The following is a 16,365-nucleotide window of genomic DNA, read 5'->3' as shown; positions in this document are numbered from 1 at the left end:
AACCCGGGTCGCTGCGTTAGTAGTTAAGTGCCCGCAACGAAAGACTAACGTGGCATTGCTGAAGGGAATTGTAATGAAAATTACTTTTAATACTATTGGTATCGTAAACTATCCCAAGCAAAGTCACCATCGGACTGGAGGTTACATTCGGGAAAAGCTTCAGGGTTACATTCGGGAATTTGTTTTACGAGTGAAACCTCCAAAAGGTTACAATCGATATTTTTTTTTTCCGAATGTAAATTCCAAAAAGTAAAATTAGGAAAAATAAAACAGTAAACTCGGAAAAAAAGGTATATCAATCTATCGAGAGCTATGCTCTATGTTAGAATCTACTTAATCAAGTTATCCAAGGAATCTAGTTAGTTCTTGTGTGCATAAAATATGTACAGGATCCTGAACAACGCATGAGCACATCAAAGATGCTGAGAGTACATAAAAATGTCCCTATACCTTCTTTTTATGTCATGACACACCAAAAAGAGTATAATTAAATATCGATATTTAAAAAAAAAATAAAGAAAAAAAAATAAGGCTATTAGCGGGAATCGAACCCGGGTCGCTGGGTTAATAGTCCAGTGCCCGCAACGATAGACTAACGTGGCATTGCTGAAGGTAATTGTAATGAAAATTACTTTTAATACTATTAATATCGTAAACTATCCCAAGCAAAGTCACCATCGGACTGGAGGTTACATTCGGGAAAAGCTTCAGGGTTACATTCGGGAATTTGTTTTACGAGTGTAACTTCCAAAAGGTTACAATCGATAATTTTTTTTCCGAATGTAAATTCCAAAAAGTAACATTAGGAAAAATAAAACAGTATACTCGGAAAAAAAGGTATATCAATCTATCGAGCGCTATGCTCTATGTTAGAATCTACTTAATCAAAGTATCCAAGGAATCTAGTTAGTTCTTGTGTGCATAAAATATGTACAGGATCCTGAACAAAGCATGAGCACATCAAAGATGCTGAGAGTACAAAAAAATGTCCCTATACCTTCTTTTTATGTGATGACACACAAAGAACAGTATAATTAAGTATCGATATTAAAAAAAATAATAAAGAAAAAAAAATAGGCTATCAGCGGGAATCCAACCCGGGTAGCTGCGTTAGTAGTCAAGTGCCCGCAACGAAAGACTAACGTGGCATTGCTGAAGGGAATTGTAATGAAAATTACTTTTAATACTATTGGTATCGTAAACTATCCCAAGCAAAGTCACCATCGGACTGGAGGTTACATTCGGGAAAAGCTCGAGGGTTACATTCGGGAATTTGTTTTACGAGTGTAACCTCCAAAAGGATACAATCGATAATTTTTTTTCCGAATGTAAATTCAAAAAAGTAACATTAGTAGAATAAAACAGTATACTCGAGCGCTATGCTCTATGTTACAATCTACTTAATCAAGTTATCCAAGGAATCTAGTTAGTTCTTGTGTGCATAAAATATGTACAGGATCCTGAACAAAGCATGAGCACATCAAAGATGCTGAGAGTACATAAAAATGTCCCTATACCTTCTTTTTATGTCATGACACACCAAGAACAGTATAATTAAGTATCGATATTAAAACAAAAAAAATAAATAAAAATAGGCTATCAGCGGGAATTGAACCCGAGTCGCTGCGTTAGTAGTTAAGTGCCCGCAACGAAAGACTAACGTGGCATTTTGCTGAAGGGAATTGTAATGAAAATTACTTTTAATACTATTGGTATCGTAAACTATCCCAAGCAAAGTCACCATCGGACTGGAGGTTACATTCGGGAAAAGCTTCAGGGTTACATTCGGGAATTTGTTTTACGAGTGAAACCTCCAAAAGGTTACAATCGATATTTTTTTTTTCCGAATGTAAATTCCAAAAAGTAACATTAGTAAAAATAAAACAGTAAACTCGGAAAAAAAGGTATATCAATCTATCGAGAGCTATGCTCTATGTTAGAATCTACTTAATCAAGTTATCCAAGGAATCTAGTTAGTTCTTGTGTGCATAAAATATGTACAGGATCCTGAACAAAGCATGAGCACATCAAAGATGCTGAGAGTACATAAAAATGTCCTAATACCTCCTTTTTATGTCATGACACACCAAGAACAGTATAATTAAGTATCGATATTAAAAAAAAAAAATAAATAAAAATAGGCTATCAGCGGGAATTGAACCCGGGTCGCTGCGTTAGTAGTTAAGTGCCCGCAACGAAAGACTAACGTGGCATTGCTGAAGGGAATTGTAATGAAAATTACTTTTAATACTATTGGTATTGTAAACTATCCCAAGCAAAGTCACCATCGGACTGGAGGTTACATTCGGGAAAAGCTTCAGGGTTACATTCGGGAATTTGTTTTACGAGTGTAACCTCCAAAATGTTACAATCGATAATTTTTTTTCCGAATGTAAATTCCAAAAAGTAACATTAGGAAAAATAAAACAGTATACTCGGAAAAAAAGGTATATCAATCTATCGAGCGCTATGCTCTATGTTAGAATCTACTTAATCAAGTTATCCAAGGAATCTAGTTAGTTTTTGTGTGCATAAAATATGTACAGGATCCTGAACAAAGCATGAGCACATCAAAGATGCTGAGAGTACATAAAAATGTCCCTATACCTTCTTTTTATGTCATGACACACCAAAAAGAGTATAATTAAATATCGATATTTAAAAAAAAAATAAAGAAAAACAAAATAAGGCTATTAGCGGGAATCGAACCCGGGTCGCTGCGTTAATAGTCCAGTGCCCGCAACGATAGACTAACGTGGCATTGCTGAAGGTAATTGTAATGAAAATTACTTTTAATACTATTGGTATCGTAAACTATCCCAAGCAAAGTCACCATCGGACTGGAGGTTACATTCGGGAAAAGCTTCAGGGTTACATTCGGGAATTTTTTTTACGAGTGTAACCTCCAAACGGTTACAATCGATAATTTTTTTTCCGAATGTAAATTCCAAAAAGTAACATTAGGAAAAATTAAACAGTATACTCGGAAAAAAAGGTATATCAATCTATCGAGCGCTATGCTCTATGTTAGAATCTACTTAATCAAGTTATCCAAGGAATCTAGTTAGTTCTTGTGTGCATAAAATATGTACAGGATCCTGAACAAAGCATGAGCCCATCAAAGATGCTGAGAGTACATAAAAATGTCCCTATACCTTCTTTTTATGTCATGACACACAAAGAACAGTATAATTAAGTATCGATATTTAAAAAACAATAAAGAAAAAAAAATAGGCTATCAGCGGGAATCGAACCCGGATCGCTGCGTTAGTAGTCAAGTGCCCTTAAAGAAAGACTAACGTGGCATTGCTGAAGGGAATTGTAATGAAAATTACTTTTAATACTATTGGTATCGTAAACTATCCCAAGCAAAGTCACCATCGGACTGAAGGTTACATTCGGGAAAAGCTTCAGGGTTACATTCGGGAATTTGTTTTACGAGTGAAACCTCCAAAAGGTTACAATCGATATTTTTTTTTCCGAATGTAAATTCCAAAAAGTAACATTAGGAAAAATAAAACAGTAAACTCGGAAAAAAAGGTATATCAATCTATCGAGAGCTATGCTCTATGTTAGAATCTACTTAATCAAGTTATCCAAGGAATCTAGTTAGTTCTTGTGTGCATAAAATATGTACAGGATCCTGAACAAAGCATGAGCACATCAAAGATGCTGAGAGTACATAAAAATGTCCCTATACCTTCTTTTTATGTCATGACACACCAAAAAGAGTATAATTAAATATCGATATTTAAAAAAAAATAAAGAAAAAAAAAATAAGGCTATTAGCGGAAATCGAACCCGGGTCGCTGCGTTAATAGTCCAGTGCCCGCAACGATAGACTAACGTGGCATTGCTGAAGGTAATTGTAATGAAAATTACTTTTAATACTATTGGTATCGTAAACTATCCCAAGCAAAGTCACCATCGGACTGGAGGTTACATTCGGGAAAAGCTTCAGGGTTACATTCGGGAATTTGTTTTACGAGTGTAACCTCCAAACGGTTACAATCGATAATTTTTTTTCCGAATGTAAATTCCAAAAAGTAACATTAGGAAAAATAAAACAGTATACTCGGAAAAAAAGGTATATCAATCTATCGAGCGCTATGCTCTATGTTAGAATCTACTTAATCAAGTTATCCAAGGAATCTAGTTAGTTCTTGTGTGCATAAAATATGTAAAGGATCCTGAACAAAGCAGGAGCACATCAAAGATGCTAAGAGTACATAAAAATGTCCCTATACCTTCTTTTTATGTCATGACACACCAAGAACAGTATAATTAAGTATCGATATTTAAAAAAAAATAAAGACAAAAAAATAGGCTATCAGCGGGAATCGAACCCGGGTCGCTGCGTTAGTAGTCAAGTGCCCGCAACGAAAGACTAACGTGGCATTGCTGAAGGGAATTGTAATGAAAATTACTTTTAATACTATTGGTATCGTAAACTATCCCAAGCAAAGTCACCATCGGACTGGAGGTTACATTCGGGAAAAGCTTGAGGGTTACATTCGGGAATTTGTTTTACGAGTGTAACCTCCAAAAGGTTACAATCGATAATTTTTTTTCCGAATGTAAATTCCAAAAAGTAATATTAGGAAAAATAAAACAGTGTACTCGGAAAAAAAGGTATATCAATCTATCGAGCGCTATGCTCTATGTTAGAATCTACTTAATCAAGTTATCCAAGGAATCTAGTTAGTTCTTGTGTGCATAAAATATGTACAGGATCCTGAACAAAGCATGAGCACATCAAAGATGCTGAGAGTACAAAAAAATGTCCCTATACCTTCTTTTTATGTCATTACACACCAAGAACAGTATAATTAAGTATCGATATTTAAAAAAAAATAAAGACAAAAAAATAGGCTATCAGCGGGAATCGAACCCGGGTAGCTGCGTTAGTAGTCAAGTGCCCGCAACGATAGACTAACGTGGCATTGCTGAAGGGAATTGTAATGAAAATTACTTTTAATACTATTGGTATCGTAAACTATCCCAAGCAAAGTCACCATCGGACTGGAGGTTACATTCGGGAAAAGCTCGAGGGTTACATTCGGGAATTTGTTTTACGAGTGTAACCTCCAAAAGGATACAATCGATAATTTTTTTTCCGAATGTAAATTCCAAAAAGTAACATTAGTAGAATAAAACAGTATACTCGAGCGCTATGCTCTATGTTACAATCTACTTAATCAAGTTATCCAAGGAATCTAGTTAGTTCTTGTGTTCATAAAATATGTACAGGATCCTGAACAAAGCATGAGCACATCAAAGATGCTGAGAGTACATAAAAATGTCCCAATACCTTCTTTTTATGTCATGACACACCAAGAACAGTATAATTAAGTATCGATATTAAAAAAAAAAAAAATAAATAAAAATAGGCTATCAGCGGGAATTGAACCCGGGTCGCTGCGTTAGTAGTTAAGTGCCCGCAACGAAAGACTAACGTGGCATTGCTGAAGGGAATTGTAATGAAAATTACTTTTAATACTATTGGTATCGTAAACTATCCCAAGCAAAGTCACCATCGGACTGGAGGTTACATTCGGGAAAAGCTTCAGGGTTACATTCGGGAATTTGTTTTACGAGTGTAACCTCCAAAATGTTACAATCGATAATTTTTTTTCCGAATGTAAATTCCAAAAAGTAACATTAGGAAAAATAAAACAGTATACTCGGAAAAAAAGGTATATCAATCTATCGAGCGCTATGCTCTATGTTAGAATCTACTTAATCAAGTTATCCAAGGAATCTAGTTAGTACTTGTGTGCATAAAATATGTAAAGGATCCTGAACAAAGCAGGAGCACATCAAAGATGCTAAGAGTACATAAAAATGTCCCTATACCTTCTTTTTATGTCATGACACACAAAGAACAGTATAATTAAGTATCGATATTTAAAAAAAAACTAAAGAAAAAAAAATAGGCTATCAGCGGGAATCGAACCCGGGTCGCTGCGTTAGTAGTCAAGTGCCCTTAAAGAAAGACTAACGTGGCATTGCTGAAGGGAATTGTAATGAAAATTACTTTTAATACTATTGGTATCGTAAACTATCCCAAGCAAAGTCACCATCGGACTGGAGGTTACATTCGGGAAAAGCTTCAGGGTTACATTCGGGAATTTGTTTTACGAGTGAAACCTCCAAAAGGTTACAATCGATATTTTTTTTTCCGAATGTAAATTCCAAAAAGTAACATTAGGAAAAATAGAACAGTAAACTCGGAAAAAAAGGTATATCAATCTATCGAGAGCTATGCTCTATGTTAGAATCTACTTAATCAAGTTATCCAAGGAATCTAGTTAGTTCTTGTGTGCATAAAATATGTACAGGATCCTGAACAAAGCATGAGCACATCAAAGATGCTGAGAGTACATAAAAATGTCCCTATACCTTCTTTTTATGTCATGACACACCAAAAAGAGTATAATTAAATATCGATATTTAAAAAAAAAAATAAAGAAAAAAAAATAGGCTATTAGCGGGAATCGAACCCGGGTCGCTGCGTTAATAGTCCAGTGCCCGCAACGATTGACTAACGTGGCATTGCTGAAGGTAATTGTAATGAAAATTACTTTTAATACTATTGGTATCGTAAACTATCCCAAGCAAAGTCACCATCGGACTGGAGGTTACATTCGGGAAAAGCTTCAGGGTTACATTCGGGAATTTGTTTTACGAGTGTAACCTCCAAAAGGTTACAATCGATAATTTTTTTTCCGAATGTAAATTCCAAAAAGTAACATTAGGAAAAATAAAACAGTATACTCGGAAAAAAAGGTATATCAATCTATCGAGCGCTATGCTCTATGTTAGAATCTACTTAATCAAGTTATCCAAGGAATCTAGTTAGTTCTTGTGTGCATAAAATATGTAAAGGATCCTGAACAAAGCAGGAGCACATCAAAGATGCTAAGAGTACATAAAAATGTCCCTATACCTTCTTTTTATGTCATGACACACCAAGAACAGTATAATTAAGTATCGATATTTAAAAAAAAAATAAAGACAAAAAAATAGGCTATCAGCGGGAATCGAACCCGGGTCGCTGCGTTAGTAGTCAAGTGCCCGCAACGAAAGACTAACGTGGCATTGCTGAAGGGAATTGTAATGAAAATTACTTTTAATACTATTGGTATCGTAAACTATCCCAAGCAAAGTCACCATCGGACTGGAGGTTACATTCGGGAAAAGCTTGAGGGTTACATTCGGGAATTTGTTTTACGAGTGTAACCTCTAAAAGGTTACAATCGATAATTTTTTTTCCGAATGTAAATTCCAAAAAGTAATATTAGGAAAAATAAAACAGTGTACTCGGAAAAAAAGGTATATCAATCTATCGAGCGCTATGCTCTATGTTAGAATCTACTTAATCAAGTTATCCAAGGAATCTAGTTAGTTCTTGTGTGCATAAAATATGTACAGGATCCTGAACAAAGCATGAGCACATCAAAGATGCTGAGAGTACAAAAAAATGTCCCTATACCTTCTTTTTATGTCATTACACACCAAGAACAGTATAATTAAGTATCGATATTTAAAAAAAAATAAAGACAAAAAAATAGGCTATCAGCGGGAATCGAACCCGGGTAACTGCGTTAGTAGTCAAGTGCCCGCAACGAAAGACTAACGTGGCATTGCTGAAGGGAATTGTAATTAAAATTACTTTTAATACTATTGGTATCGTAAACTATCCCAAGCAAAGTCACCATCGGACTGGAGGTTACATTCGGGAAAAGCTCGAGGGTTACATTCGGGAATTTGTTTTACGAGTGTAACCTCCAAAAGGATACAATCGATAATTTTTTTTCCGAATGTAAATTCCAAAAAGTAACATTAGTAGAATAAAACAGTATACTCGAGCGCTATGCTCTATGTTACAATCTACTTAATCAAGTTATCCAAGGAATCTAGTTAGTTCTTGTGTTCATAAAATATGTACAGGATCCTGAACAAAGCATGAGCACATCAAAGATGCTGAGAGTACATAAAAATGTCCCAATACCTTCTTTTTATGTCATGACACACCAAGAACAGTATAATTAAGTATCGATATTAAAAAAAAAAAATAAATAAAAATAGGCTATCAGCGGGAATTGAACCCGGGTCGCTGCGTTAGTAGTTAAGTGCCCGCAACGAAAGACTAACGTGGCATTGCTGAAGGGAATTGTAATGAAAATTACTTTTAATACTATTGGTATCGTAAACTATCCCAAGCAAAGTCACCATCGGACTGGAGGTTACATTCGGGAAAAGCTTCAGGGTTACATTCGGGAATTTGTTTTACGAGTGTAACCTCCAAAATGTTACAATCGATAATTTTTTTTCCGAATGTAAATTCCAAAAAGTAACATTAGGAAAAATAAAACAGTATACTCGGAAAAAAAGGTATATCAATCTATCGAGCGCTATGCTCTATGTTAGAATCTACTTAATCAAGTTATCCAAGGAATCTAGTTAGTACTTGTCTGCATAAAATATGTAAAGGATCCTGAACAAAGCAGGAGCACATCAAAGATGCTAAGAGTACATAAAAATGTCCCTATACCTTCTTTTTATGTCATGACACACAAAGAACAGTATAATTAAGTATCGATATTTAAAAAAAAACTAAAGAAAAAAAAATAGGCTATCAGCGGGAATCGAACCCGGGTCGCTGCGTTAGTAGTCAAGTGCCCTTAAAGAAAGACTAACGTGGCATTGCTGAAGGGAATTGTAATGAAAATTACTTTTAATACTATTGGTATCGTAAACTATCCCAAGCAAAGTCACCATCGGACTGGAGGTTACATTCGGGAAAAGCTTCAGGGTTACATTCGGGAATTTGTTTTACGAGTGAAACCTCCAAAAGGTTACAATCGATATTTTTTTTTCCGAATGTAAATTCCAAAAAGTAACATTAGGAAAAATAAAACAGTAAACTCGGAAAAAAAGGTATATCAATCTATCGAGAGCTATGCTCTATGTTAGAATCTACTTAATCAAGTTATCCAAGGAATCTAGTTAGTTCTTGTGTGCATAAAATATGTACAGGATCCTGAACAAAGCATGAGCACATCAAAGATGCTGAGAGTACATAAAAATGTCCCTATACCTTCTTTTTATGTCATGACACACCAAAAAGAGTATAATTAAATATCGATATTTAAAAAAAAAAATAAAGGAAAAAAAATAGGCTATTAGCGGGAATCGAACCCGGGTCGCTGCGTTAATAGTCCAGTGCCCGCAACGATAGACTAACGTGGCATTGCTGAAGGTAATTGTAATGAAAATTACTTTTAATACTATTGGTATCGTAAACTATCCCAAGCAAAGTCACCATCGGACGGGAGGTTACATTCGGGAAAAGCTTGAGGGTTACATTCGGGAATTTGATTTACGAGTGTAACCTCCAAAAGGTTACAATCGATAATTTTTTTTCCGAATGTAAATTCCAAAAAGTAATATTAGGAAAAATAAAACAGTGTACTCGGAAAAAAAGGTATATCAATCTATCGAGCGCTATGCTCTATGTTAGAATCTACTTAATCAAGTTATCCAAGGAATCTAGTTAGTTCTTGTGTGCATAAAATATGTACAGGATCGTGAACAAAGCATGAGCACATCAAAGATGCTGAGAGTACATAAAAATGTACTCAAGGTATCCAAGGAATCTAGTTAGTTCTTGTGTGCATAAAATATGTACAGGATCCTGAACAAAGCATGAGCACATCAAAGATGCTGAGAGTACATAAAAATGTCCCTATACCTTCTTTTTATGTCATTACACACCAAGAACAGTATAATTAAGTATCGATATTTAAAAAAAAATAAAGACAAAAAAATAGGCTATCAGCGGGAATCGAACCCGGGTCGCTGCGTTAGTAGTCAAGTGCCCGCAACGAAAGACTAACGTGGCATTGCTGAAGGGAATTGTAATGAAAATTACTTTTAATACTATTGGTATCGTAAACTATCCCAAGCAAAGTCACCATCGGACTGGAGGTTACATTCGGGAAAAGCTTGAGGGTTACATTCGGGAATTTGTTTTACGAGTGTAACCTTCAAAAGGTTACAATCGATAATTTTTTTTCCGAATGTAAATTCCAAAAAGTAACATTAGGAAAAATAAAACAGCATACTCGGAAAAAAAGGTATATCAATCTATCGAGCGCTATGCTCTATGTTAGAATCTACTTAATCAAGTTATCCAAGGAATCTAGTTAGTTCTTGTGTGCATAAAATATGTAAAGGATCCTGAACAAAGCAGGAGCACATCAAAGATGCTAAGAGTACATAAAAATGTCCCTATACCTTCTTTTTATGTCATGACACACCAAGAACAGTATAATTAAGTATCGATATTTAAAAAAAAAATAAAGAAAAAAAAATAGGCTATCAGCGGGAATCGAACCCGGGTCGCTGCGTTAGTAGTCAAGTGCCCTCAAAGAAAGACTAACGTGGCATTGCTGAAGGGAATTGTAATGAAAATTACTTTTAATACTATTGGTATCGTAAACTATCCCAAGCAAAGTCACCATCGGACTGGAGGTTACATTCGGGAAAAGCTTGAGGGTTACATTCGGGAATTTGTTTTACAAGTGTAACCTCCAAAAGGTTACAATCGATAATTTTTTTTCCGAATGTAAATTCCAAAAAGTAACATTAGGAAAAATAAAACAATATACTCGGAAAAAAAAGTATATCAATCTATCGAGCGCTATGCTCTATGTTAGAATCTACTTAATCAAGTTATCCAAGGAATCTAGTTAGTTCTTGTGTGCATAAAATATGTACAGGATCCTGAACAAAGCATGAGCACATCAAAGATGCTGAGAGTACATAAAAATATCCCTATACCTTTTTTTTTATGTCATGGCACACCAAGAACAGTATAATTAAGTATCGATATTTAAAAAAAAAAGAAAGTAAAAAAATAGGCTATCAGCGGAAATCGAACCCGGGTAGCTGCGTTAGTAGTCAAGTGCCCGCAACGATAGACTAACGTGGCATTGCTGAAGGGAATTGTAATGAAAATTACTTTTAATACTATTGGTATCGTAAACTATCCCAAGCAAAGTCACCATCGGACTGGAGGTTACATTCGGGAAAAGCTTCAGGGTTACATTCGGGAATTTGTTTTACGAGTGTAACCTCCAAAAGGTTACAATCGATAATTTTTTTTCCGAATATAAAAAATTCCAAAAAGTAACATTAGGAAAAATAAAACAGTATACTCGGAAAAAAAGGTATATCAATCTATCGAGCGCTATGCTCTATGTTAGAATCTACTTAATCAAGGTATCCAAGGAATCTAGTTAGTTCTTGTGTGCATAAAATATGTACAGGATCCTGAACAAAGCATGAGCACATCACAGATAATGAGAGTACATAAAAATGTCCCTATACCTTCTTTTTATGTCATGACACACCAAGAACAGTATAATTAAGTACCGATATTTAAAAAAAAAATAAAGAAAAAAAAAGAGGCTATCAGCGGGAATCCAACCCGGGTCGCTGCGTTAGTAGTCAAGTGCCCTCAAAGAAAGACTAACGTGGCATTGCTGAAGGGAATTGTAATGAAAATTACTTTTAATACTATTGGTATCGTAAACTATCCCAAGCAAAGTCACCATCGGACTGGAGGTTACATTCGGGAAAAGCTTGAGGGTTACATTCGGGAATTTGTTTTACAAGTGTAACCTCCAAAAGGTTACAATCGATAATTTTTTTTCCGAATGTAAATTCCAAAAAGTAACATTAGGAAAAATAAAACAATATACTCGGAAAAAAAAGTATATCAATCTATCGAGCGCTATGCTCTATGTTAGAATCTACTTAATCAAGTTATCCAAGGAATCTAGTTAGTTCTTGTGTGCATAAAATATGTACAGGATCCTGAACAAAGCATGAGCACATCAAAGATGCTGAGAGTACATAAAAATATCCCTATACCTTTTTTTTTATGTCATGGCACACCAAGAACAGTATAATTAAGTATCGATATTTAAAAAAAAAAGAAAGTAAAAAAATAGGCTATCAGCGGAAATCGAACCCGGGTAGCTGCGTTAGTAGTCAAGTGCCCGCAACGATAGACTAACGTGGCATTGCTGAAGGGAATTGTAATGAAAATTACTTTTAATACTATTGGTATCGTAAACTATCCCAAGCAAAGTCACCATCGGACTGGAGGTTACATTCGGGAAAAGCTTCAGGGTTACATTCGGGAATTTGTTTTACGAGTGTAACCTCCAAAATGTTACAATCGATAATTTTTTTTCCGAATGTAAATTCCAAAAAGTAACATTAGGAAAAATAAAACAGTATACTCGGAAAAAAAGGTATATCAATCTATCGAGCGCTATGCTCTATGTTAGAATCTACTTAATCAAGTTATCCAAGGAATCTAGTTAGTACTTGTCTGCATAAAATATGTAAAGGATCCTGAACAAAGCAGGAGCACATCAAAGATGCTAAGAGTACATAAAAATGTCCCTATACCTTCTTTTTATGTCATGACACACAAAGAACAGTATAATTAAGTATCGATATTTAAAAAAAAACTAAAGAAAAAAAAATAGGCTATCAGCGGGAATCGAACCCGGGTCGCTGCGTTAGTAGTCAAGTGCCCTTAAAGAAAGACTAACGTGGCATTGCTGAAGGGAATTGTAATGAAAATTACTTTTAATACTATTGGTATCGTAAACTATCCCAAGCAAAGTCACCATCGGACTGGAGGTTACATTCGGGAAAAGCTTCAGGGTTACATTCGGGAATTTGTTTTACGAGTGAAACCTCCAAAAGGTTACAATCGATATTTTTTTTTCCGAATGTAAATTCCAAAAAGTAACATTAGGAAAAATAAAACAGTAAACTCGGAAAAAAAGGTATATCAATCTATCGAGAGCTATGCTCTATGTTAGAATCTACTTAATCAAGTTATCCAAGGAATCTAGTTAGTTCTTGTGTGCATAAAATATGTACAGGATCCTGAACAAAGCATGAGCACATCAAAGATGCTGAGAGTACATAAAAATGTCCCTATACCTTCTTTTTATGTCATGACACACCAAAAAGAGTATAATTAAATATCGATATTTAAAAAAAAAAATAAAGGAAAAAAAATAGGCTATTAGCGGGAATCGAACCCGGGTCGCTGCGTTAATAGTCCAGTGCCCGCAACGATAGACTAACGTGGCATTGCTGAAGGTAATTGTAATGAAAATTACTTTTAATACTATTGGTATCGTAAACTATCCCAAGCAAAGTCACCATCGGACTGGAGGTTACATTCGGGAAAAGCTTGAGGGTTACATTCGGGAATTTGTTTTACGAGTGTAACCTCCAAAAGGTTACAATCGATAATTTTTTTTCCGAATGTAAATTCCAAAAAGTAATATTAGGAAAAATAAAACAGTGTACTCGGAAAAAAAGGTATATCAATCTATCGAGCGCTATGCTCTATGTTAGAATCTACTTAATCAAGTTATCCAAGGAATCTAGTTAGTTCTTGTGTGCATAAAATATGTACAGGATCGTGAACAAAGCATGAGCACATCAAAGATGCTGAGAGTACATAAAAATGTACTCAAGGTATCCAAGGAATCTAGTTAGTTCTTGTGTGCATAAAATATGTACAGGATCCTGAACAAAGCATGAGCACATCAAAGATGCTGAGAGTACATAAAAATGTCCCTATACCTTCTTTTTATGTCATTACACACCAAGAACAGTATAATTAAGTATCGATATTTAAAAAAAAATAAAGACAAAAAAATAGGCTATCAGCGGGAATCGAACCCGGGTCGCTGCGTTAGTAGTCAAGTGCCCGCAACGAAAGACTAACGTGGCATTGCTGAAGGGAATTGTAATGAAAATTACTTTTAATACTATTGGTATCGTAAACTATCCCAAGCAAAGTCACCATCGGACTGGAGGTTACATTCGGGAAAAGCTTGAGGGTTACATTCGGGAATTTGTTTTACGAGTGTAACCTTCAAAAGGTTACAATCGATAATTTTTTTTCCGAATGTAAATTCCAAAAAGTAACATTAGGAAAAATAAAACAGCATACTCGGAAAAAAAGGTATATCAATCTATCGAGCGCTATGCTCTATGTTAGAATCTACTTAATCAAGTTATCCAAGGAATCTAGTTAGTTCTTGTGTGCATAAAATATGTAAAGGATCCTGAACAAAGCAGGAGCACATCAAAGATGCTAAGAGTACATAAAAATGTCCCTATACCTTCTTTTTATGTCATGACACACCAAGAACAGTATAATTAAGTATCGATATTTAAAAAAAAAATAAAGAAAAAAAAATAGGCTATCAGCGGGAATCGAACCCGGGTCGCTGCGTTAGTAGTCAAGTGCCCTCAAAGAAAGACTAACGTGGCATTGCTGAAGGGAATTGTAATGAAAATTACTTTTAATACTATTGGTATCGTAAACTATCCCAAGCAAAGTCACCATCGGACTGGAGGTTACATTCGGGAAAAGCTTGAGGGTTACATTCGGGAATTTGTTTTACAAGTGTAACCTCCAAAAGGTTACAATCGATAATTTTTTTTCCGAATGTAAATTCCAAAAAGTAACATTAGGAAAAATAAAACAATATACTCGGAAAAAAAAGTATATCAATCTATCGAGCGCTATGCTCTATGTTAGAATCTACTTAATCAAGTTATCCAAGGAATCTAGTTAGTTCTTGTGTGCATAAAATATGTACAGGATCCTGAACAAAGCATGAGCACATCAAAGATGCTGAGAGTACATAAAAATATCCCTATACCTTTTTTTTTATGTCATGGCACACCAAGAACAGTATAATTAAGTATCGATATTTAAAAAAAAAAGAAAGTAAAAAAATAGGCTATCAGCGGAAATCGAACCCGGGTAGCTGCGTTAGTAGTCAAGTGCCCGCAACGATAGACTAACGTGGCATTGCTGAAGGGAATTGTAATGAAAATTACTTTTAATACTATTGGTATCGTAAACTATCCCAAGCAAAGTCACCATCGGACTGGAGGTTACATTCGGGAAAAGCTTCAGGGTTACATTCGGGAATTTGTTTTACGAGTGTAACCTCCAAAAGGTTACAATCGATAATTTTTTTTCCGAATATAAAAAATTCCAAAAAGTAACATTAGGAAAAATAAAACAGTATACTCGGAAAAAAAGGTATATCAATCTATCGAGCGCTATGCTCTATGTTAGAATCTACTTAATCAAGGTATCCAAGGAATCTAGTTAGTTCTTGTGTGCATAAAATATGTACAGGATCCTGAACAAAGCATGAGCACATCACAGATAATGAGAGTACATAAAAATGTCCCTATACCTTCTTTTTATGTCATGACACACCAAGAACAGTATAATTAAGTACCGATATTTAAAAAAAAAATAAAGAAAAAAAAAGAGGCTATCAGCGGGAATCCAACCCGGGTCGCTGCGTTAGTAGTTAAGTGCCCGCAACGAAAGACTAACGTGGCATTGCTGAAGGGAATTGTAATGAAAATTACTTTTAATACTATTGGTATCGTAAACTATCCCAAGCAAAGTCACCATCGGACTGGAGGTTACATTCGGGAAAAGCTTCAGGGTTACATTCGGGAATTTGTTTTACGAGTGTAACCTCCAAAAGGTTACAATCGATAATTTTTTTTCCGAATGTAAATTCCAAAAAGTAACATTAGGAAAAATAAAACAGTATACTCGGAAAAAAAGGTATATCAATCTATCGAGCGCTATGCTCTATGTTAGAATCTACTTAATCAAGTTATCCAAGGAATCTAGTTAGTTCTTGTGTGCATAAAATATGTACAGGATCCTGAACAAAGCATGAGCACATCAAAGATGCTGAGAGTACATAAAAATGTCCCTATACCTTCTTTTTATGTCTTGTCACACAAAGAACAGTATAATTAAGTATCGATATTTAAAAAAAAAATAAAGAAAAAAAATAGGCTATCAGCGGGAATCGAACCCGGGTCGCTGCGTTAGTAGTCAAGTGCCCGCAACGAAAGACTAACGTGGCATTGCTGAAGGGAATTGTAATGAAAATTACTTTTAATACTATTGGTATCGTAAACTATCCCAAGCAAAGTCACCATCGGACTGGAGGTTACATTCGGGAAAAGCTTCAGGGTTACATTCGGGAATTTGTTTTACGAGTGTAACCTCCAAAAGGTTACAATCGATATTTTTTTTCCGAATGTAAATTCCAAAAAGTAACATTAGAAAAAATAAAACAGTATACTCAGAAAAAAAGGTATACCAATCTATCGAGCGCTATGCTCTATGTTAGAATCTACTTAATCAAGTTATCCAAGGAATCTAGTTAGTTCTTGTGTGCATAAAATATGTACAGGATCCTG

The sequence above is a fragment of the Nematostella vectensis genome, chromosome 4 (assembly GCF_932526225.1).
Source record: "Nematostella vectensis chromosome 4, jaNemVect1.1, whole genome shotgun sequence".
NCBI classification, from domain to species: Eukaryota; Metazoa; Cnidaria; class Anthozoa; order Actiniaria; family Edwardsiidae; genus Nematostella; species Nematostella vectensis.
Note: the sequence above shows the minus strand (reverse complement) of the source record.